A 22,213-nucleotide genomic window follows, 5' to 3' on the forward strand; every position below is an offset into this window, starting at 1 on the left:
ATCTGCCCCGTGCTTCGTGCTTACTCTGGCGTCGCTCGCCACCTTCTTAACGAAATTTAGTTTTCCATCTCTTATGGCTGTCCAGTACGATCTTTCCAATTTCAGAGTTATGGGAGGACTGCGCTGTGTGTTGGCCCGTGCACAACTCGAATACAGGGCGGAGTCCAACTCCGCTGTTCGGAAAACGCCTAGGAAGGACCTACTTGCCTCCAGGTAGCAGAAGGAAGGCGGTGTTTAATGTCCCGTGGTCAATGACGGAGCACAGGCTCGGAATGATTCATGGGTGCACAAGTAAATCAGCCGCGCCTTTCAAAAGGTCCATCTCGCAATTTTCCCCCGAGCGATTCAGAGAAATCATGGAAAAATTTAATCAGGACGGCCGAACAAGGATTTGAACCGTTGAACCGTTGACTTCCAGAATGTGCACTTCGGTGGTCGGGTTCTCTGCTCTCTGTAGAGCGAGTAATCCGTTCCAGTGTTTTAATTTTGTTTTAGCTCTCTGTATGAACCGGCTAACTCTAACATCAATATCTCTGTGGTTAACTTGAGAAGAGCACAGTCACTCTTACTTTCGGCTAAACAGTTTTGGCTCTGGTTACATTTCAAAAACTGACAATAAAATCAAAGAATGGCATGTGTTCATCGCAACAAAATTGTGCCATGACTAATTTTGAGAGGGCAAATTGCACTTATTGCACTTATTGATGTGTGTTTCGCACAAAGCTTAAAAAGGTCTTCTGAATGAAAGTATTTGCAAGTGAAGCTAATTATACTTGTACACTATCTTTTCTCTTACGATGTTAAGAGAATAAGTTACGGTTTTGTAATTTCTATAATAAAAGCGCCGGCCTGAGTGGCCGAGCGGTTCTAGGCTCGTTTAGTCCGGAACCGCAGTAGTGCTACGGTCGCAGGTTCGAATCCTGCCTCGGGCATGGCTGTGTGTGATGTCCTTAGGCTAGTTAGGTTTAAGTAGTTCTAAGTTCTAGGGGACTGATGACCTCAGATGTTATGTCCCACTGAGCCATTTTGAACCCTCCAACACTACTTCAGACATTTGTCGAGTCCGTGCCACGTCGTGTTGCGGCACTTCTGCGTGCTCACGGGAACCCTGCACGGAGTTAGGCAGGTGTACCAGTTTCTTTCGCTCTTCCGTGTATACGCTCCCTATATAGTTACAATCGGCACAAATGCTCACTCGTCGCCGCTGATTCCGCATAAAGTCCCGATGCAGTTGGCACCAGTAGCCTCTTCCTTTTCCTTTCCTTTCCTTTCTCTATCTTCAATTTACATAACTTACAAATGGTTTTCTTTTACTGACCTGGAGTACCAGTCCCGTAATAATGCGCCACCAGCTCGCTATGTGTAGCAAATGCTAATAAAAATAAAACAAACCGAAGATGGACGGTGATTCTTTGGTGAGGAAATCTGGTAGCTCGGCGGTCAAAGGCTCCGCCTCCACACAGCCAAGTGTGCAGAGTTTACTCGTAAATGCGCAGTTTACTGCAAGTACGTGTGTCCGTGCGAAGGGGTAGTTAAAAGTGGCAGACACCAGCAGTCTTAGCTTTGGAGGGAGATTTACGTAGCATTCACTCGATAGATTCTTAATATTCTGAAGGTAGCAGGGAAAAGAGCAAAGGGAGCGAAAGTTCATGTACAACAGTACAGAAAATAGACAGCAATAAGAGTCGACGGACATGAATGGGAAGCAGGTTTCTAGCCTGTCTCCAATGTTGTTCAATCTGTAAATTAAGAATGCAGTAAAGGAAAGCAAGTAGAAATATGGAAAAGGAATTAAAATTTAGGGAGACAAAATTAAATGTTTCGCGCTTCCCGATGACATTGCAGTCGTGCCAGAGACGGTACGGGCTTTGGTAGAGTAGATGAACGGAATGGATAGTGTCTTGAAAAGAGGCTGTCAGGCAAACAACAACAAAGGAAAGCTAGAGTGCAGTAATACAGTCGAGGCTGACGAAATTACATTAGAAAATGAGACACTGAACGCGTACACGTGTTTGCTACTTTGCGAGCAAAGTAGAAGCACAACAGATATGAAGTACTGTCTAGTAATGGCAAGAAAATTTTTTCTAGAGAAGAGAAATTTGCTACTGTGGAACGTAAACTTAAACGTTGGGAATCAGTTCCAGTGGATGAGGGAAGGATGGTGAAGGAAATCGGCTGTGCCCTTTCAGAGGAACCATCCTGGCCTGCCTAAAGCGGAAAACCTAAACCAGGATGGCCGGACGCGGGTTTGAACCGTCGTCCTGCTGAGTGCGAGTGTAGTGTGCTGACCACAAGACGAAGTGAAACGCTAAGTACTAACAGCACAGACAAGAAGAGGACACGGGTTTAAAATGCGGCGCTACGGGAGATATCTAAGATTGGGTTGGAACATCGGATAACTAATGCAGAGGTGCTGAATCAGTTCGTGAGGAGGGGAGGGGGGGGAGTTGGCTCTGAGCACTATGGGACTCAATATCTATGGTCATCAGTCCCCAGAATACTTAAACCTAACTAACCTAAGGATATCACACAACACCCAGTCATCACGAGGCAGAGAAAATACCTGACGCCGCCGGGAATCGAACCCGGGAACCCGGGCGTGGGAAGCGAGAACGCTACCGCACGACCACGAGATGCGGACGGGGGAGGGAGTTTAATGGCCGAATTTGACTTAGAGAAGTGATGGACGATAGTCACCTTTATTAAAATCGGATATAAAATTTTAGTATTAGGGATTTTTTGTCAAGGCATTTGCCCGGAGTGTGGTCTTGCGTGGACGACAAGCGGTTTGTCACAGAAGAGGAGATACGTTTCTAAAATGTTAAGTAACGCCGAATTTTGAATGGGTGCGTTTACAAATGAAGACATACGGAACAGAATTTTGGATAAAGCAGTTTCTGACGGAACTTCCCTAAAACAAGATATCAGTTGATGGAACACGTACTGCGGTACTAGGAATGGTCTATATGGGAGTGTAGGGAAGTGTCGGCGATAAAAATTGAAGAGGAACACCCGAACTGTTTTCAGACTCAAGACCACAGGAACGCCCTGTTAGCCACTTGTACAAATTATACGATTACGAATAGTAAAGGACTAAAGGCGCTTGTTGCCTGCTTGACAAGTAGAAATGTCGTTGTAGGAAGACCTCTTGTGTTTCATTTGTCCGTCTCTATTATTCCTGATCTGTATCAGGAAAGACATCTAAAACACAGTTTAATTGTAGGAGATTATTATTATTATTATTATGTAGTATTCTGCCTAGTGGCAGCTCCATGTCTTCGCACGGAGAATTTCTGATTCCACTGTTCCCTGTCTTCAGCTTCTTCCTTCAGTCTGTTGTATCTCCCTCCATCTTTCATGACGTCCAGATGTTGAATTCTTCTTCTTCCTCGTCCTGCGTTTCCTCTGAGTTTCCCTTCGATGACATCATGTATGAGTCTCTCGTGTCTAAGTACATGTCCAATCCAGTTGGCCTTTCTTTGAAGAATTGTACGCAGAATACTTCTCTTCTCTCCTACTCTTCGCAGAGCATCGTCATTTTTTATGCGACCTGTCCACTTGATCTTTACCATTATCCTTCAGCACCACATTTCATAGCTCTCTAAGTATTTTTTCTTCTTCTTTCTCATGGTCCATGTCTCTGCTTCAAATGTAGCACTTTATCAGTTCTTTCCTCAATGCCAAACTCAGCTTGCTGGTCAGCAGAGTTCTCTTCTTGTAGAAAGCAGCTTTGGCCACGCCGATTCTTGCTCGGATCTCGTTGGTGCAGTGGGCATCCTTCGTGATTCACATCTTCCAGTTCCCGATTGTCATCAGTTATCTTCAAGTTTTACTCACGTTTTGATATGCGCATCACTTTTGATTTTTCGATGTTGATCCGGTGCCGTATTTTCTTCCCGTTTCCACCAAATTGTTCATCATGTGTTGCAGCTGCCTCTGATTTCTGGCGAGCACTACCAGGTCATCTGCATACTTGATGGTGTTGGTGAGACGTCCTCCTACTTTGGAGTTTCCGCATCCTTTCAGCGCTTCTCTCGCCAGCACTTCTCCATACAGGCTGAAGAGACTTGCCGACAGGCAACATCCTTGTCTCACCCACCTTCCTATTTCCACACTGTTCGTTTCTCCATAGTTCAGGCGTACCTTCACCCTTTGTCCCAGGTACAAGTTCCTTATAAGTCTCCGATCTCTCCAGTTGATTCCTATTTCCTTAAGGATGTTCTTCAATATATTCCAACTGACTCTGTCTAAGGCCTTCTGCCAGTCTATAAAACAAGCCCAGACTTCTTCGTTAACGGCCAAAACTCTCTCTGACAATATCCTCATCATGCTAATGGCGTTTCTGGACCCTTTTCCTTTCCTGAAGCCAAACTATTCTTCTCCCACTTCTTCAATTTTGTTTTCCAACCGTATATTTAGTATTCTTGCAATGATATTTGCCACATGCACCAGATAAACAACAATATGTGTAGGATATGTAAGAGAACAGCGGCTATTTTATAAATAGCAGCTTACTAGATCATGTATGGAATAATTAATCGAAAATAGGTTTTCAACTGTAATTGCAGTTTAGAGATGTCTTTCAGGTGGATTATTTTAAAGAGAAGTATGGCCACGTTTCAGATCAGTTTTGAACTCTAAAAAACCAAGGCACAGCCTCTTAACAAAGCTTCGCCAACGTTCAGTGTATGTTCATTGGCTAAAATTCCACGGCGGCACAGAGTTCTAGTTTACTCACAGAACGAAACACTCACAAATACTGCAAATTTAATTTCAAGGAAAAGGCTGCGGAAACGGAACTAATCCGGGGGTACTACAGCCAGCAGGTGGCAGGCAGGCACTGCCGAGGGTGACTCGCCTTCGCGGCGGCCGGCTCGGTGCCCTCCAGCAGGAGCGGGCAGCGGCTCTCGCCCTCTGCCCTCCCTTCTTACTCGACAAAAGCATCCATAGTCGCCTACACTAACAGCGCTACACTCTACCTTTATACGACTGATACGCAGACTGTGACTACTACAACGGCCAGCGCACATTGAACAGGGCAATCACGAAACAAATGACTCCACATTTATTTTCTTAACTAAGTTTGCGGCAAGTGGGGCGCTCTTGTGAAACAAGTTATATCATTCGATTAATAAGTTTATTATTTCTTCACTACCTCGGCCTTGCCGCAGCGGATACACCGGTTCTCGTACGATCACTGAACTTAAGCGCTGTCGGGCTTGGCCGGCACTTGGATGGGTTACCATCCAGGCCGCCATCCACTGTTGCCATTTTCCGGGGTGCACCCAGCCTCGTGATGCAAACTGAGGAGCTACTCTACCGATTAGTAGAGGCTTCGGTCAAGAATACCATCGTAAGGACCGGGAGAGCGGTGTGCTGACCACACGCCCCTCCCATCCGCGTCCTCAGCTAAGGATGACACGGCGGTCGGACGGTCCCGATGGACCACTTGTGGCCTGACGACGGAGTGCTTTCACTACCCGGTCGATATAATGGTGGCAGTACCCATACAACAAAATTACGCCTCCGCCTCTCCCTTCTGCCTACAGTCACTTGCAGAAAATTTCGTTTTCATTTCGATCTCTTGAACTGTTCACACATGAAAACAGTTGGACCTTGCGCGAAGTTTCTCTTTTTAGTTAGCTGAACTCCTGTACATGAAGCTGTACTTCTTTGGTCAGTAAAACACGCTAATGTCAGCCAATAGGCGGAAGTTCGAAACTAGCAGAATTTCATTGTAGGCTAATGGGCGACCGGTTCTAAGCATCCGAAATTGTCAAGAGTTGTTTTTCCATCTGATGTGGTCACCTCAACCAGATTTGTGGCCAGCTGCAAGTGAAATAAAGCCTAATAAGTGTGTTAGATGTAGATGAGAGCGTTTCATTTATAATGCTGTAGCAGTGGACGCAACGTAACGCAGTCGCACAGTGGCGAGAAGTTGGTCTGCGGCAAACCAGAACACAGGGCCGCAGCTATGAACGCTGTTCACATTCCTGGAAAACGGTTCCGAATAAAATTGACGTGGGGCTTATGGCGAGTACAGTCTGTCGGTGAACTGAAGAGCGAGCGAGCGCTCTGCCAACCCGGCTGCGTCGCGAGGCGCTCCTGCAGGCTGCTTCACAGCGCTGTACCGGCCCTGCCGCTTCAAATCTGTACAGATGCGTTTCGGCTGTGTTTATTTTTAGACAAATGCATTAAGACCATAAGGAAAACAAAAAACGATGGCTTCTTCCGAAACACAACATTATAGATTAAATAACATTAACAGAAGAACGGAAGTCAGGATTCCACTACAAACATAGAACCAAATGCCTGTTCATGTGAAGATGTTCCTCTATTGCTCTTCGTAAAACGAACCCCATATAATACAACGAGTCTGTAGAATTTAAGGCTTGTTCTTATTTTGTGTTTCTACTAAAAGGCACAAGTTTCCTTTGAAGCACTGCATTGAAACTTAACAGTGCTTGCTACACGAAGAGTGTTTAAAAAGTAAGCAGAAATTTATAAATTTTGTATGTTGTATTAGTCCGATTTGCAATACTCTTTTGTCACTGTCTTCGTAAAACATGCCTCAAAAGTATATGCACAATGTTATGCTTTTGGTGAGCCTGTTATGAGTAAACCAAGGGCAGACAAGTGGTATGAGCATTTCAAAGCAGGCCTTAAGGGAGAGCGGCTTTACTAGCATGGATAACATTAAAAATGAGTAGTTAAAGACCTATGAACTATCCCGAAGAAACAGTTCCTAAAATGTTTCGGGAATTGGAAAAAGCACTGGCATAAGTGTATAGTATGTAATGAGGAATATTTTGAAGAGGATAGTATTACTGTAGATTAACAAATAAAGTTCTTAGCAAAAAATAAAAAGTAATATGTGAACGCACCTCGTATGTGAAGCTTTTTGCTTTGAAGTCCAGAATCGGTGTACACGTTTAGAAGGAAGTGTTTAGAATAGCTATTGCGCACATGTTTTCAGCGCTATGTCTTAGAATCAGATGAATAGTGACTGAGATAGAGATTTAGTGTTTCATAAGCATAAAAGATTTTACGTGATTTTGAAACTGTCTTTTTTGATGGGTTTCTTCCCAAAATTATTAATTCCCCTTCGTGGCGATTCCAGTAAACCATGCGGCTTATTTTGGCGTTCCTTCCTTATGCGCCCTATTGGACGAGGCTGACGTTTGCATAAATTGCAGCCCTTTGATTGGGACTGGTAATATTAGCCAACAGTTCTTTTTGGGTCGCCTCTTTAATACACGCTGTAATAACATTAGAGACGATCGAACGCTCGTTAATCCGCAAATACCTCCTCTGCACATTTTCTTGCAATGCTAGACGATTATGCATCACTTCCAGATATCGAAGTACTGTAAGTACACAAAGTTAACTCACTAACACTGGCAACTAAGATCCCACGAACAGAAACGACGTATATCACTGCACGCCGATCTACACCGCTAGACAGGTAACGGGCAACAGATTTTGGGTGCCCCTGTAGGCCGGTGGCAGAGTTCTTCCGGGAAAGGCCACTTCCCCCACCAAAAGCGCTGCTCGCTCTTGAGTTTACAGATAGACTATACAGTTTTAGCTCCAGGGACGAGTAGCTCAGTTTTGTCTGGAGAGTCAATCGTTTGGCAGCAGTGGTCGGTCGGTAGTGGGTAGCAGGAGTTGTGGCGGCGAGCCAGCCACCTGCTGAGGTCGGCGTTGCACACATGAGATGCCTGAGTTATTAATCAGTAAGGAGTCGACGTCTGAGCCCATCAGTATAGGCCAGTATCAAGGGCTTTCCGCGAGACACTTTATCTACTTGGATGTGTGTCGCGATTTGAGCTTATTGAAGGTTAATTTGAGGCTAATTTAAAGCGATTTAATTCAGTAACTGGTTATTGCAGCTGATCTTGGTCTTTTGTGTGTTGGACACGGTTAAATTCATTTGTGTTGGGATACTTGGTTCAGATCGGAGATCCGACCGTTTCGAAGTAATATTATTTACATAATGTAGTATTATGATACTGACGACAGAATATTGCATTAAGAGAGTGCATTATCATCAAATTCTTATTTGATTTTTTGTAAGACGCGAGCGGTATTTCGCATACAATTTTGGTAATAAGTAACAAGTCCAGTTACGAACAGATTTATTTTCCACTCGAATGTTGAATACTTTTACGGAGCCATTAGACGAACTGTGTATGTGTTGAAACGCTACAAGCGCGTAATCGATCTTGGAAGTTGAGCATATAAAAAGCTTAAGTCAAAGTAGTCACAGTCATTGAAACGAAGCGATCGTTCGGCAAAGTCGTGCGATCTTCTAATAAGGAACCAGTCGGTAGCGACAGGGCTGGCGTTTCGCTGTGACAGTAGGCGAGAGCGCGTTGCATTTGAAGTTGGCGCGGCTGTGGCTGGCATGCGGTGCAGCGCTGCAGGACTGCAGCTGCCTCAATTTTCACAGTCTTGCAGCAGAGTAATTTCATCTCAACACGGCGCCTATGCAATGTGACTAGCGTTGGTTTGCTCGCGTGGGTGAAACGGCGTGACGCGAGTAGTCCAAGTAACAACGCGAGTTACCAGAGGCGGTGAGCACCGAAGTGTTGCATCCGGCGCAGACGACTTGTTCATTAGATTACGCATTATTAAGGCGCAAGTTTACTCTTAAAGTAGTGTTTGTGATCCAGTCAGCGAACTTGTTCCGGAATACGATCTCTAGAAGTGTTGTTTGATGAAGAAACATACCTATGATAATACGATACACAGAGCACGCTAATGTTCACGGCTGCGTGTTAAAGTACTGATCACGTGTCAAATAAAACAGGCAACAGCAGGTACTTATTGTTACGCCTTAAGGGAGCTAGGACGACATTTTTTTTAATTGATTTTTCAAAATATACCTATTTTGTAGCGCACGTCTTCCTGAATAGTTTGATCTACAAAATATATATATTTGAGAGGCTATAAGGCACGTTATTTGCAGCACCACACCCCTTTGCACAGTATTCTTCTGTCATACGTAAGTGAAGAATATCATCACAGGAATTCTCTACCAACTGCTGTAATGGAAGTCATCAAACCTATACTCAGGAATCTTGCAAATGATAATTGACTGAAGAAATGTCATCATGGCGGTACCCAAAACCCAGATGAAAGTTTTAACCAATGTGTATTGGAAAGACAGCCAAAAACTATTTTAGTGGGAAGAAATGCACTTGCTTCTGGTGTTTATGATGTTTGAATGATGTTGTGCAAAGCAGGAAATGTGTTTTAGCGAAAACGGGAATAAAGACCGGAGTGAACTGCATCGAATTTTTTTATGGAACATGTTTTATGCTCAAGAATTATGACATTTTTGGAGAACGAAAATCTCTGTAAAAATCAACATGGATTCCGCAAACAGAGCTCTTGGGAAAATCAGCTAGCTTCGTTCATCCACGAACTCCATAGTGCTGTAGACGACAGCACTCGGGTTTACACCGAGTCCCATGACGTCAAGAAGGCATTTGACACCGTCCTGCACTGCCGGATAAAAGAGCTTCAGAGTATATGACCAGATTTGCTACCGAATCCGAGACTTCCTTGTACAGACAACACAAGACGTTGCTCTTAAGGCAACATATAGGCAAATATAAAGGAAACATCCGGAGTACCCCAAGAAAGTGTAATGGGAGTACTATTACTTTTTACGATGTATATAAATGATCTGGCAGAAAACGTCGGAAGCTCTTTAAGACTGCTAGCAGATGACGCGGTTGTCTATAACAAAGTAACAACGCCAGAAGACAGTATCGATTTGCGGAGTGATCCGCAGAACATCGATGAATGGTATAGGCTCTGACAGCTGACCCTGGACGTAAATAAATGTAGCATGTTGCGCATGCATAGGAAAAGAAAGGTCCACGACTGAATTGATGACAAATTGATGGAGAACGCATTGTCACACTTCAGGTAGAAGACATAAAAACGGAGGAAAAAGAGGCGAGAATCATACGAAAAATTCTGAGATCCACTCTAGACGAAAATAGTAACTACAAATTAATGAGCAATAAAGAACTGTATTAAAAAAATCCCAAATTCTCTGATGCAGTCGGGAGAAGGCGGACATGTGAAAAGAATGGAGGACAAGACATTAACTGAAGTAGTCTTCCAATATGTAACAACACCATACAGGACCGTATTACGACTAACATTCTTCGACTATAGTTCAGTCTTAGGAACGGCAGTTCTTTCAACACTCTTGCACCCTAGTATTTATTTGATGGGAGGTACCCTTATGCACTTTTACTAAGCAAATTGACAACTATAAATTAGGTGTACAACAAAACAACCCTCTTCATCACATGTTCGCAATATTAAATGACAGTACTAATAAGAAGCAACTAAAGTACTGTATAACACACTGTAATATATCCATTAATCACAAGAGCGGCAAAGCAAATCCCAGCAGCCAAAGTACAATAAAAAAAATCACCTACAAAAGATAAATACTACAAAGCTATCACCACTAATTATTAACGGAGTGTAATACACAATGACAAAAGGAGAAGCTGTCAAAAGATTCAATGTTCATAACCCATGATCTCCATCGGCAGAAAATATTCCAAATCCAACAAAATTTCTCAAAATTCATTTTGCCTACGAACTAATTAAATGCCAAGAATTCTGTTGCGTTGAGAATCGATGCAATATGTGAAAGTTATTATGCATTACACTGGCTTCAGAAAATACACATTAGCATAAGGGTGAGAGGGGGTGCGGTATCTCCTCAGAATCCTGACAGTACCACAAACGTTTTCTCTCTACTAATAATAGCAGCATCACTGGCTCTCAAAAGACAATTGTCTACAGCGCTGATAAAATGTAACTTAGCATACCACTTCTACGTGAAGAAACATAGCATAAAATAAGGTCTGTTCACCTAATATTGAAATCACAGCAGTCTCTCAAAAATATTTCAAATAAACATAGACTGTACGAAGGAACCCGAAAGAAAATCATACAGATACCCACAATATTGTCTGATATACTCTAGTGAAAGAGAACTGCACACAAAAAATATTTCAGTCACTAAGCACGCAATTGATCATGCGCAGGCTGGTGTGAGCGAGCGGTTCTAGGCGCTTCAATCTGGAACCGCGCGACCGCTACGGTCGCAGGTTCGAATCCTGCCTCGGACATAGATGTGCGTGATGTCCTTAGGTTTGTTAGGTTTAAGCAGCCCTAAGAGCCATTTTTGAATTGTTCATGCACAAATGCCATATGTTTTAAAATGCACTCAATCAGCAGGTTGTTTACCACACGGCATTCATAGAATATACTGAAAACTACCACCGGAATTGCACATAATTGAAATGTAATCTCTATACCAGGGGCATCTGAAATCCTGCTGAGACATCGCCTCAAAAAAGTACAATATTACTGCTCCACCGAACTGTAATGTGTTATGAAATCGTGCAATATTTCGACAAAAAAAAGGACGAAAGTAAATGGATCAAAGGTACAGGAAAAATAAGAGGGATGGCCGTAACTGAAGACGACGTTCGAAAAATAGAAACATTCGAAAATGTAAAATATCGAGGGTTTTGGAAAGGGGAAGCAACGCCACTGGCAGACGTTGCAAGAGAGGCATTCTGCATCGCTGTGTGATTTACTGCTAAAATTTCGCGAACTTACGTGGCTAGAACAGTCAACTGACTGCTTCCTCGTATGTGTGGAAACGAGAGGGTGCAGATAGAATTAGGGAGACTGCGACCCACGCGGATCCGTATCAACAACAGGTGTTCCACGTGAGTCATTCGCGAGCGGAACAGGAAGTGAGGGTGGCGCACAACCTACTCTCCGCCACACACCATACTGTGGCTTACTGTGCGTAGAAGTATCTGAAACGCGGAAGAATCTCAACTCGGTAACACAAACAACAATAGAGCGAGAGAATAAAAAAGTACTGTTAGGACAGGAAGGAGAAGTTAGTCGAAAGAACGGTTCCTCTAAAGCAGGGCTCCCCAACGTGTGGTCCGAGGACCCCTTAGGGATCCGCCGGCTCTTTCTAGGGCGTCCGCGGCCACCTTTCACCAAATCGTGTAAAATAATGAATAAAATTATTGAATAAAAATGTGAAAATCAAATTCATCACTATTGTTTTTTTCGTGTGAGAAACATGTGTACTTTTACTTCAGGTCGTGTCCCCAAGCAGCCAGAACGTATACACAGTTTAGTTGGGGAGAATGCGGCTTCTCTGATCGACTGTTGAGCAACAACACGGGGGTCGTTTGTGCGCCGGCTCACGGCGCTAGATGCGCTGAAACCTTTTACGCATGGGCGGTGCGTGCTTTGTCGGCCAATCACAGCGCTCGCTGTCACGTATGCGGCCCCAAGCATCATTAAATGTTAAACTCGCCTTGTCAATGCACTACCTGTTTCATAAGTCGATTTTTGACCAGTTTATTACTTCTAACATGGATCGGTGGCTGAAGTCAGGATCATTGAAGAAGGGTGCACAACGAGGGAAGTTTCCAGTTGAATTCAATGAGGAGGCAGGGCGACCAAAGGAAGACTTTACATACATTTCAACATTTTTCTTCGGATTTCGCGAAAAACCACACACACACACACACACACACACACACACACACACACACACACACACACACACAAACAAACAAACAAAACCACGACTGTTACGAAATATGCATGCTCCTTACACAACAGTAGCCAAATAGTGGAAGTGAACAGACAATAAGCGACAGCTTGTCAACAGCGAACACTTTGGACGTGACGTTGATTGCTCTTGGAGGAAGAAAGCTCCATCGTGTGAAATTTCAATTACCAAGTAATTTTAATCAGGCTATAGTGTGTTGAACAAAGGGAGTAAATCCACTAGTGACAGGATACAGTGGGAATTCAAATTGGTTCGCTAATTTCAAGTTGTTTTCATTCATCTCTAAATCTCTAAACCAAAAAGTGTTGATACTTGGGGGGGGGGGGGGGGAGGGAGGGAGTCACTGGGATCATGGTACCTGCATTAAGAAGCTTTCAGGTCCAATAGCTGTCGCTCTGAAATTTTAAGTTACTGTTCTCTTGACTGACTAGGGGTCCACCATGGATTTTCGACTGAAGAAGGGGTCCGCCAGCTGAAAAGGTTGGGAAGACCTGCTCTAAAGTAACTGTTTTGCGTGGTCCACAGTCGGTCGGAGTCGACGCAAAAAGAACAAAGTGGAGTAAGAGAATATTTGAGGCTTTGGTTTTTACTTTTTCAAAAAATTGTCAGGCTATGGATGGATAATTTGTGAAGCGGATAATTCTCACCCTGGGATTCGTGTGCTATCTTAGTTTTACGAAGACGGGCTAACAACAGAGCGTCGACATGCAGGGTGACAAGTGTTTTGCAGGGAGCTCCCGTGAGCTAAAGGCGTCTGTCTGCTCGCGTTTCGGTGAATTACGAGGAGAACCGGCGGCGGAGACACGGAGGATAGGTACCGCTATAGACGCCCGGTCGGGCAGTTCGCTTCACGGCGGAGCAACTGGAAGCGAGCGCGAGCGCGAGCGAACGACCAGTCGCAGAAGACAACTGGCCGGTGTTCGCCGCAGCACGCCCGTACTTATCAAGAAGCGTTTACACCAGAGGGAGCGGGAGAGAACACGACGTAACGCAGAGCACGAAAGCTGCGTTATCGGTTTCTGGCGCCAGTAGTCGGCAAACATAGATACGACCAGTGTAGGTTCGAGAAAACTTTTCCACATAAGCGACGTATCTTTGCGCGCCCCATCTCCACCCTTTGTGCCTCGTCCACATTCACCCGAGTCAGTTATCTCTACAGTACCAATTGTAATGCTTTGTGCACAGGAAATTCACAGTTGTGGAGCATCCGGTGGCCTTGTCACTCTGACGCGCCAGAGGTGCGTTGTGCTCTTAAACCAGCCACGGTACGTCATTGTAGGGGTAGAGGCACAATCCAAAACTGACGTTCGTAGATGGTCTTTGACGTGCTAAGCAAAATGGCCTAGGAAAGCAGGAATTTTGGTTCAAAAAATGGTTCAAATGGCACTATGGGACTTAACTTCTGAGGTCATTAGTTCCCTAGAACTACTTAAACCTAACTAACCTAAGGACATCAAACACATCCATGCCCGAGGCAGATTCCAACCTGCGCCCGTAGCGGTCTCGCGGCTCCAGACTGTAGCGCCTAGAACCGTTCGGCCACTCCGCCCGGCAGGAATTTTGGTTATCTCTCTTCGTATGCATAAGTGAAACAGTAAACTGAAGTTGCAGATTTCTTAGCATTATTTCAAAACTGTATGTCGGTTGTCGCCTTACGGTGATTCCTCATTACAGTTGAGGAGCGAATTTAAAAACGGAACAGCAACTACCGAGGACCAACATAAAGTGAAGAGTGCTGATTACTATTATTAGCAACCGAAAACATTTACGTTGGTGGCTGCTTCAGTAGCTGCTGTGCATCACATAATGTGATGTAGGCGAAGCACTTTAAGGATTTTATCAAACTACGCGTAAGGAAGATAATGTGAACAAAACACGATTAACGAAATGTGAATATACACATAGATTGCTTGATAAAATTTGCTATGTGGTTTGTTAGGCGGCAGATAGCGTAGCGTGATCCCGGGTAAACGCTTTTTACGAGTATTTATCATCCAAGTGATTGACCAAGCATGTAATTAGAGACACCAAGATCGTGAACAACGAGAATCATTATGTCTACCATATATTTTTAATTTTAATCGATATAATAGGTACACAAGCGCACATCTTTGATTTCAAGGAAATTTATTGTATTCTTCTTTTTTACTAAAAATAGTTAGAAAGCTTGTACTTATTTACTTCGCTGCTGCCTGATGCAAGCATCGAACGAATTTATCGTCGTCCTCGCGTCCGTAGTGGACCTTCGACTCTTTCGAGAAATTTCTGTCAGTCATATATATTTCCCTTAGGCTGCGTTCCAGTGGCACCAACAATGGTCTTCAGATACTTTCGCCAAAGATCACACGATAACTTTGGTCGACAACGTGATCATAGTGCGTCTGATCTCCTTCGTAAGTTTTTGCTAGGGTCAGGTAGGTTAGATCTGGTTACCTCACAATCTATTCTACGTATGAAGTAGGTTAGATTTTAAATTTTCAGGGAGGGGTGGATTCCACGCCGAAAGCACTTGAATGAGGTTTCCTGTCTCCTAAAGAACGTGCTGTCTGCTATACACTCTATAACCAGACGAGCTTTACGAATAGATGAGATGACGGGAGAAACGTTCTGTTACATACCAAAGATAATTCGTGGCTTTGAGAGGCAAGTTCTAAATACTCTCCTTCGGCCGGCCGTAGCGACCGACCGTTTCTAGGCGCTTCAGTCTGGACCGCTATGGTCGCAGGTTCGAAGCCTGCCTCGGGCATGGATGTGTGTGATGTCCTTAGGTTAGTTACGTTTCAGTAGTTCTTGTAGGGGACAGATGACCTGAGAAGTCCCATAGAGCCATTTGAACCATTTAATTCGTGGCCTTGAGAAGCAAGTTGTAAGTACTCTGTTTTTCTGTATTTATTTAGAGTTGTGCTGACGTACGTGAATTAACCTTCATTGACTGTCATTTAACACACGAGTGAAAGACAAGCATAAATTGTAGCGTAAAGTACTATGAAAACCCGAAGCACTTGAAAGCGGTGATACATACCGTACACCACTCATCTGCAGACCACTTTGTATTGGCAGCAGTAATAATCTGTAGACAACTAATGACAACCCACCACAAAGAAGATCCAATACAGTAGCTGTGAACATAGAAGACACGTCATCCTTTCCACTCAAACAAATTAATTTTTGATCTGATAATCTACGCCGAAAATTTCCAATAAATATTTTGCGTATTTGAGATTTCGAATAAACCTGCGATTTCAGTACATACATTCAGAAATAAAGTACAGTTACCATATTTTCACCCTCAGGATGGCACAAACTCAAACTTATGTTTCACACGCTTCGTATTTCCCGTTCGAGAACGTCGGTCGATTTGACCGAAGAAAACATACTGATTTGAATGTCACCGATTGTCGATCGAAGACTGTAGGTTCGGGCGATAAGATCGGCTATATGTGACCGCGCGCGTAGTGGCACACTGATTTGAAAATATCGGCCGGAGACGGTCGTTGGCGGAATGCACTGTGACCGCAGCCTTAGGTATTTGTGCTGTTTTTTTTTTATCCTAGCACCACGTAAAATACCTGCATTCTTCTATCGGTGCCATTACGTTCTCTTCGGATTACTGCTTCCCTCACGCAACTCGTAGACAAGGCAGCAAGCGCCGAAGCGAAGAGCACGCAAATTTCCGTTCACGGTTCGCTAAAGCACAGACGGCCACAGGTACAGGAACACATTCCTCGACCGCTCACTGTTGACACCAGACAGAGCTTGGGTTCACTTTTAGGCGTCAGCTTCGGTGCGACAGGAGGCGGCGGCTGCTCTCTACACCTCACCTGCGCGGGCGGTGCGTGCTCGGGGCTGCAGCGGGCACGTGCACTACGTACGACGCCTGCGGAAGCCGGGGAGCCACTGCGGAGCGCCCACCAGCCAGATGGTACGTCTGCAGAATCGTGAGGCAGGGCGGGCGGGGGAGGGGGGGGGGGGGGCGGCCTCCAGTGGTGGCCATCTGGCGGGCTCCGCGGCTGTAGGGCACCGGTCGCTACCTGCCAGCACCGACTCAAAGGGAGGCCTCGCCGCTTGTTGGTGACGTCACGTTAGCTAGGCCAGGTCTGTTGCAGGCGTACTCATAATGCTGGTGTTTCCCTCCCTGACACAGGAAAATGTGAGACTATTGGCGATAGTTGACCAACACACATTGTTGCAAGAGATTTCTGCAATCAATTAATTGTGCAGTTCATTACACTTCTGTTTTAAGGACTGACATACAAAAACTACTTCATGGTCCAGAAGCAACAGAATTCGTGCTGCTTTACCTTATTTGTAAATCTGAGGAAGTTTGTACTGGGTTGCTTTTACAAGAATCTGAACATATTGGTGCTCTTCTTTAGGTATCTTGGTTGACTGTGGGGTGAGGAGCACTAAATGTTTTTTAAATATCTTGCAATTGTACACGTTGCGGGAGGGGGTGGGGGAAAGAAGAAGAGGCAAAACAGATATAGTTGCTTCATCAAATACATTTTTTTTGTCTTGTAAACTTTCTCCTTTCAGTTGCAAGAGGGGAATATTTATCTTTTCTAATGTGCATGTTTAAAAAAGTTTAATCTCAGCAGTATGAAGCTATTTTCTTTAGAATTCCTTTCGTTGAATACAACAGTAATCTAATGACTGGAAACAGTTGGACATTTACACATGTAAATTAGTTCACATTTCCAGTGACGATGTCAAACAAAAATATGTAAATAAATAAAAGAAACGAGTTAACTGTAAGGGGGTTGGGGTAAGTTTCAATAACAAAATGGATCAAGTAAATATAGTTACTTGAATGCAAAATTTCCGAAGCTTGCAATGGGGCAAAGCGTCTTCTCATATTGATCTACGTTTGTTTCGACAGGATTCAGTAATACAGAACTATGATCTTCATTTGTAGCTTTACGATAGTAAGAAAATCTTTCACTAAATAAAGCTGCAGAATACAAAACACTACCAAACAGTCTGTCCAAAAGTAAGAGATTTATAGTGATAAGCACACCCAGGCGTTTCTGCCGGCGTTGGCCGTGCCAGGCTGACGTGACGTCTCCAGCAAGCGCCGAGGCCTTCCTATGAGCCGGCGCTGTACCAGTCCGAGCACTCCACCGGCACGACGCTTCCTGCTCGCGCTGGCTCTGACAAGCGAAACTACGCGTGGCTGCCCCCTCAGATTTAGAGGTAAGATGGCCAAGTGGACAGCCCGTCAAAAACTGAGAATAGAAGACGGCGAACTAAACTGAAAAAAAAAAGAAGCAGTGAACGGGCAAAGACAACAAGTGCAAGATAGACCAAGTAGCCAGGTGAGTACGCTGGTGGTTAAAATGCCGGCACAGTAGCTCAGCGTGTTCGGTCAGAGAGCCGGCTGGTCTCTGTAATTAAAACAGCCGAGTGAAAGGATCAACAGCGAACTTCAAAGCAGCTCATGTGACATCCGCTACGGCCAAATACCGGGTGATCAAAAAGTCACTATAACTGTTCCATTAAGTTTCGGGTGTGCAGCCGCAAGAAATCTCCTTCTTCTTCTAATATTTCGGCTGTATTACGTTCAGCCATGTTCAGAGTGATCCGCAAGACTGCCGCTCCAGTGCTCGCTTCGTCCCTTTATACTGTTGTACCGCGCGACTGCTCATGCGGCCACAGACGCAAATGCGCCAGAGACGTTGGTCGGCGGCAGAGACGTGCAGAATGCGCGAGTTGTATCTATGACTCCGCAGTTGATCTGTGTTGGCATATCGATATATCATTGTGAGCTGCACTGTGACGACGTTTGTGTGAGTTTATTACAGCAAGTGCCCGTTTCCATGATTTATCAAGATTGAAACTCCAGATTTTCGGAGTAGCAAATCATCTTTGACGGAGCCCACGCATTAATGTAGATAGAGAGGTACAAATTGACACACATGCTTGGAATCACATGGGGTTTTATTAGAACCAAAAAAATACAAAAGTTCAAAAAATGTCCGACAGATGGCGCTTCATCTGATCAGAATAGCAATAATTAGCATAAAAAAGTAAGACAAAGCAAATATGATGTTCTTTACAGGAAATGCTCAATATGTGCACCATCATTCCTCAACAATAGCTGTATTCGAGGAGTAATGCCGTGAACAGCACTGTAAAGCATGTCCGGAGTTATGGTGAGCCATTGGCGCTGGAAGTTGTCTTTCAGCATCCCTAGACATGCCGGTCGATCACGATACACTTGCTACTTCAGGTAACTCCAAAGCCAATAATCGCACGGAATGAGGTGTGGGGACCTGGGAGGCCAAGCATGACGGAAGTGGCGGCTGAGCACACGATCATCACCAAACGACGCGCGCAAGAGATCTTTCACGCGTCCAGCAATATGGGATGGTTCTAATAGAACCCCATGTCATTCCAAGCATATCTGTCAATTTTTACCTCTCTGTCTACATTATTCCGTGGTTTATAAAGTTTTCAAATTTATATTGACTTTTTTATTACCCGGTACAACGAAAAAATGCAAAAAAGGAAAAAAAAGTGCTTACGGTGGTGGACTGCGTGTTAAAATCGCCCTCACGCCATTTTTCCCCCCTGCTCGCTTTATTCAGATTTGCGCCTGCGTGTAACATCCGTTTGCAACAGCGAGTTGTAAGGTACGCACTTATAATGACAGTTGATTCTGCACGACTACTCTATTAGCAGCCGAATGGAAGTGTCTTTCGAATGGGAACCGGAAACATATGATAACGAGGCCAGAAATCAACCGAATCCTCCTCCGGCAAACGCGTCTGGTGTGCCATACACGGCATTAGTGACACTACGTGCCTCTCGCGATCATCTCGAAAAGTTTACCTGAAGATCCCTAAATAAGGCGAAACGCGTAGTTGAAAAATAAAAAAAACTAAAATTGCAACCAAGACTGTTGTTAACCAATACTGTTAAGCACTGCTTTGCTGTATGCCACATATGGATTGGAAGAATTCTGACAGTACGTGTGTCATATGATAGGAATCTCTTATCGAAGCACCTCATTTGTACGCCTGGTAGGTGAGTGAAATATGCCTCCTTGCCCGATATAGGTGTTCGTACGAGTGTGAGTGTGATCACTCCCAAGGAAATGATGGAAACACAATAGTTTGGCACATAAGCTGCAACAAATGAACGCAACAGTTTGACAACTACACAGTTTCTCTGTGCTCTGTCAAAATTTTTTTTTTTAACGTTTTTGAAGCTGCGTTCTGTTTCGGAAGTATTGACTCTTGTTGGTTTTGTTGTAACATACTTCACACCCATTTATTTGTTGTTTTCATTTCTGTGGCACGTCAATGTGGTATCTCACCTGCTCTCACTATTCATCACATTTACGATGCATGCTTTTTCAGTAAGTACCGTTTTGAAATTAAGAAAAGACGTGCTAAGGTATCTCAATAATTTTATTTTTACATGAAAGCCTGTACCTTAATCTACTTTTCTACACAATTTCCGTCAATATTGAGGCACTTGTCATAACATTGTACCAGTTTATGAATGCCGTCCTCATAGAAGTCTGCCGTCTGACTTGCTAACCACTGCATCACCACTATTTTGACTTCGTCACTGTCTTGAAGACGCTGACCGTCCAGGTCAGGAACAGATGGTAGTCACTGGGCGCAAGATCGGGGCTGTATAGAGGATGATCTAGAGTTTCCCATCGAAAACATGTGATAAGATCTTTGGTCTGATTTTCCACATGCGGACGGGCATTGTCTTGCAGCAAAACGATGCCCTTGCTCAACTTCCATGGACTGTTGCTTTGATTCTGGTGTGACGTAGGTCACCCATGTTTCATCGCTCGTAGCAGTTTGGCTTAAGAAATCATCACCGTCGTCGTGGTACCGCTCAAGGAAAGTCAAATTCACTGTCTAAACGTTTGGTTTTGTGCACATCCATCAACATTTTCGGTACCCAACGTGCGCACTTGTAAGGACTATGGTATGTAGGTTAGCATCTCCAAAACGAAAGTAATGTCAGTGGGAAAGAAATATAAACGGATTTAGTGCCAAATAGGAGGAACAAAGTTAGAACAAGTGGACAGCTTCAAGTACTTAGGATACATATTCTCACAGGATGGCAACATAGTGAAAGAACTGGAAGCGAGGTGTAGCAAAGCTAATGCAGTGAGCGCTCAGCTACGATCTACTCTCTTCTGCAAGAAGGAAGTCAGTACCAACACTAAGTTATCTGTGCACCGTTCAATATTTCGACCAACTTTGTTGTATGGGAGCGAAAGCTGGGTGCATTCAGGTTACCTTATCAACAAGGCTGAGGTTACGGATATGAAAGTAGCTAGGATGATTGCAGGTACTAGTAGATGGGAACAATGGCAGGAGGGTGTGCACAATGAGGAAATGAAAGAAAAACTGGGAATGAACTCTATAGGTGTAGCAGTGAGGGCGAACAGGCTTAGATGTTACACGCATGGGAGAAGCAAGGTTACCCAAGAGACTCATGGGCTCAACAGTAGAGGGTAGGAGGAGTCGGGGCAGACCAAGGAGAAGGTACCTGGATTCGGTTAAGAATGATTTTGAAGAAATAGGTTTAACATCAGAACTTTATAAGGGGGCTATGCTCCAGACTGAATGCTGAAAGGCATAATCAGTCTTAATTGATGATGATGATGATGATGAACGTGCGCACAATTTTCGGTAATTCAAGTGCTCGGTCACAGTGCCATACAAAACACTATGAGAAACGTTAGGAAAGTCATCATGCAAGGAGGAAATCGTAAAGCTTCTGTTTTCTCTCCCCTTATTGTCCACTTCCTGCACCAAACTATCATTAACGACCGAAGGACGCCCACTCCGTTGTTCATCATGCACATTTGTGCGGCCATCTTTAAATGCTGTCACCCACTTTCTTACCATTCCATCACTTGTAATGTTTTCTCCGTAAACTGCACAGATTTCACGATGAATATCGACCGCTTTTAGGCCTTTATCACTAAGAAATCTTATAACAGCCCGTACTTCACAGTCGGCGGGACTCACGATTATCGGAGGCATCTTAAACACTCAGTACTGAACGTAAACAAGGAAGAATTAGACTGTAATGGCGTCAGTGTGTAGATTAAGCTACAGGCTTTCATGTAAAAATAAAATTATTGAGATATCTTAGCACGTCTTTTTTTTTAATTTCAGAACGGTACTGACTTAAAAAACATGTACATGGGAAGGTAACGTATTCTTACCACATGACTCATATTCTATAACCAATGTATAGTATGACAACTGCCAAGACTACAGAAAGAGAACAAACATTTGAATTACCGGACGAACAATTCACAATATTGTGAAAAAAAATAACGGACACAAAGGAGATATGAACACAGCTCGCCCGCTTCGTAGGTCAACACCTTGAACATTTTTTTTTTCTGGTATCTTTTTGTTCGTAACTGTTCGATGGAGATTATAACACTACCGTCTGTCTGCTACTGCTGTACCATAACCTTAAAGTTGGAAGCAGGTCGTGAAATAAAACTATCTTGTTAAGGCAATTATGGTATAAAGCAACAGAGCAGTGTTACCCTCTGAGAGGAATTTTGTTATG

At 44.0% G+C, this 22,213-nt stretch overlaps 1 protein-coding gene across 1 annotated transcript in view; it reads right to left on the minus strand.

Moving 5' to 3' along the window:
- Positions 1–16,546, minus strand: part of LOC126284928 (transcription factor ETV7) — a 113,073-nt gene extending 96,527 nt beyond the window's left edge. Inside the window, exon 1 of the mRNA XM_049984192.1 lies at positions 16,471–16,546. The gene's annotated coding sequence lies outside the window, so the exon portion shown is untranslated. The remainder of the gene's footprint in view (positions 1–16,470) is intronic.
- Positions 16,547–22,213: the final 5,667 nt, after the last annotated feature.

Source organism: Schistocerca gregaria, chromosome 8 (genome assembly GCF_023897955.1).
Source record: "Schistocerca gregaria isolate iqSchGreg1 chromosome 8, iqSchGreg1.2, whole genome shotgun sequence".
Lineage (NCBI taxonomy): Eukaryota > Metazoa > Arthropoda > Insecta > Orthoptera > Acrididae > Schistocerca > Schistocerca gregaria.